A 3892-nucleotide genomic window follows, 5' to 3' on the forward strand; every position below is an offset into this window, starting at 1 on the left:
GTTAGTCCATGTCACGAAACACAACCTTCTACATCCAATTTGTAGAGGTTCTTCACCCTAAACCCAAACCACTTCACCTGTCCTGAGGCTATGTGATGAAGGAAATCCTTTCCCTTACTAAATATCACATCGTAGCCATGATCCTCGAACATGGAAACTAAAACCAAATTCTTCTTCAAACTCAAAACATACATGACATGTTTTAATGTGAGAGAAGAACCAAACTCCCTCTGAAAGGTAACAGTAACGTTGTCGGTCGCACTATACCTCCCATCACCTCCCATATCGATGTGCATCTGGAGGTCCTTCTCCTCCATGTCACTGAAGAACTCTTTGTTGTCGATCATATGGAATGAGACTCCACTATCCAGGTATCACACACTACCCATCACCGATGTCACCATGCAAGCGATGAGGATGAAATCCAGTTCAAATTATAAAGCAATAGCTTCACATGTCACTCCTCCTGAGGGCCTCTTACCAACCTTCTTATGTGGACACTTTGTGGCATAGTGTCCCAGCTCGTGACAGTGAAATAATTTAATCTTTGACATGTCCTTCTTCTTACCGCCCTTACTGGAATCTGATTTGTAATGGGATGAATTTCCCTTCCCTTTCTTCACCTTTCCATCTAAGGCATATTTCTCCTCATCATCATGTTTGGATGGGGATCCATATTTGGTGTTTCATCGGATCTCTTCTTGTACTAAGCCAGACCACAATCACTCCCACTCTGGTAGCTTCTCCCTCCCATTTACTGAGTCCTGGTAGTTGTGCCGGCTCTTGGGAAGTCCTAGAAGTGTTAGGCTCACTAGATCGTCTTTAGCAACTATAACACCGACACTTCCAAACTCATCCCGACATTGGGTGAACTTGGACAAGTGCTTCAATATTGTATCACCCTTCTCCATCTTGATCTTTCTGAGTTTTTCCTTCAATGCTAGCTTCATCTGGTCACTATTGTTTTGAAACAGGTTTGTCAAGGCCTTCCACATTGCAAATATAGTTTCCTTACCATGAAGGTTCGCGACAATATGATCTCAAACTCCTTCTAGGATAATCTATCTCACCTTTTTCACATACTTTCTCCACTTTGCAATATCTTGAGCATCAGTTGGGTTAATAATGTCTTTGTCTATGAATTCCTTAAGCCTGTTGTCTTCCATCACTGCCTCCATCCTATCCTTCCAAGAAATATAATTCGAACTACCCTCAAGGGCATATTTGAGTCTCAATACATAGAACGACATCCTGATAGCTCTGAAGTATGATACCACAAATTTGATTTCTTCTGCAAAAGACAAACTCATATTCTCCTCTTCTGTAGTGATTTAAGCTCTGATACCATGTAGAAATTCCTTGTAGATTCAAACCACAAATGTAATATGATAAAACAATTGACTTGAATCTACACTAATCATCAGTGGAAACAATAATTTATCGATGAAATCACGAAGCATAAAAAAGAAAGAATTCAATCATACATAACACAATAATTTTCTGGGGAAAGCCACAGCTAAAAACCCTTGTTATCTGTATATTGCATTAATCAAAAATATGAAAATATTGCAATGCTTTGCTAAAACCTAAGCGACCTATGCACAATCTCAATCTATCTCACTGTTTCACAAACAAGCTCTAGCCAATACTTAGCCAAATTTGTTGTCAGCCAAGCTCTTATTTCCTTGTGTTGTTCCCTTGGGAATTATCCCATATTTAATTGGGAAATTTCTCATCCATAACTACGCAATCCATCATAGGCCTTCCTCTGATTGCATGCACCACTTATATAATTTAGATGATTATACAACTAATAGTACATTGTCCTTGAACTCCAATCTCAATTGGGTCTTTCTCTGATCTGACATGTATGAGTTAATTATGAGTGAATCTTCATTTTACTAGTTGAGCAAGTTGGTTACACCCCGTTGTTGTAGGTTACACCCCACTAGTGGATCTCCCATTAATTCCTCCATTAGTTGGAACTAGTTAACTAAATTTAACTTAGTTAATCTTAATTAAATAATTACAACTAAAAAGAACTCAACCTACACCCTAAAATTTATGAACCACTGTACATGACTCTAGATAGACTCCTAACTCGAATTAATTGAGCCCGCTAAGTCAAATTAACTTAGTTAACTATTACAAGTTGTTATGAGAATTAGAATTAGAATTTAATTCCTAATCTAATTTAAGCACAAAATTAAATTAGGATTTTCTTGGTGTTATTTTCAACACGACAGTTATCACCTAGAGGTTTTGGCTAGCATTTGAAGTTGGTAAGCCTTGTGTGCTCTTGTTATCTACATCTTGGTTATATTTAAATTTAGTGCTTTATAATCCTAAGAGCTTAGGTCTTTTGGGTTCAATGTCTCAGTCGTTTAGTGTGGTTTGTGTACTGGGAGCTAGGGATTTTGTTGGGGCTTTGAATGTGTCTTAGCATATGGAATTGGGTCAATCTCTTCCCTTGAAAGAGGGTAGTTGGAATTTTATGCAAAGTTGGTTTGGGTGTTTTTAATTGTGAAGTTGGAAAATTGTAGTGGGTTGGGTTTAGTTAGATATCTACAAGCTCTAGGATGCAAAAGTCTCTTGGTTCTAGGGTGGAGTCGTATGGGCTCAATGGTAAAGGGGGTTGAGTCTCTGGCCGAGGAAGTGTTGTCCAATTCCCTACCTAGTGGGTCTTCGTCTAGAGTCAAGTCTTTTGCCTCGTGTTCTATGAAGAAATTAGTTAATGGTATCTTGGTTTTTGCTAAGGAAGGGTCGAGTCGATCTTTGTGTCCTTTTACAGGAAGAGGCAATTCCTTCAAGGAAATTAAATAACCCTCCTATGACTCTATGATTCCACCTAGGTAGAGGGGGAGGAGGAGGATAGGAGGAGGTAGTAGATCCCAGCCCGGTTAGCATGGTGAAAATATTTTTTCCCATGAATTAGTGGCAACTTATTTTAATGCCATTCCACAAGAAACTCGTCAAGAGATTCATGAGATTGAGATTAAAGCAAGTAAAGAGAGACAATCTATCTCATATTCAAAATTATTGGAAGATATATCATGATGGGTGCCAAACCCTAGGCACACTAGGGGAAGTTGTAAGAAGTATTTGAATTCAGTAGCACTTGATTGGAAAATGAACACGCTTATGGGGTTGAATTTGAGATACAAGAAGGTGGAAAAGTATAATATTTTCACCTCTATAGAGGATGTGAACGGAATGTTTAGGAACCTAGGTTTTGCTTGGAAAAAATTGAGGCTCGTTTGATGCATGTGGAGAGCCACATAGCATGTGACTCAAATGGGGGAGAACAGATGGACCCCCTAGTTTTAGTACTCAGATTTCGACCAACATTTCCTCCTTAGAAAATTAATTGTGTGTATCGAAGGTGGTGGGTGAATCATAGGTCTCTCCTAATGTTTCTAATTTTGAAAGTCCCTTTGGTGGTATGCTTATCTACGGATGACAGTGACTTAGTTGTTTTATGATCGTGTGCTCCTATGGATTGATTTTGGTTTCAATTTTCAGCCTTTAAAGTTCTATTTTTGTCCGGGGCTTTAAATGTATGGTACAATGCGTTTGTTGTGAAGTTTTTGGAAGAAGGGTTGATGTTTGCTCTGGCATTGGTGGTTGCTCCTCTTGTTGTTCATTAGTGTTTTCTCCCTGCTGCATGATGGTTCTCCTGTCATGGCGTGTGAGTTGACTCTCTTTGTGTTCTTATGTGATGGCAATGGTGAGCCTAAGGTTCAGGCGCTCGTTTATATATTCAGTTATTGTTTCAAACTTCTTTTGTATATAATGGCTCCCTTTCCTGTAAGGAAAATGGTGTATATACCTTTTAGTCTAGTCAGTATATGCAGCCTCCATAAGGAATTAGAGGTCGGGCTATGTTTTCCTC

Source organism: Pinus tabuliformis, chromosome 6 (genome assembly GCF_031772625.1).
Source record: "Pinus tabuliformis cultivar Carrire ecotype Pingquan chromosome 6, CPIR1, whole genome shotgun sequence".
In the NCBI taxonomy this organism is placed as follows: Eukaryota; Viridiplantae; Streptophyta; class Pinopsida; order Pinales; family Pinaceae; genus Pinus; species Pinus tabuliformis.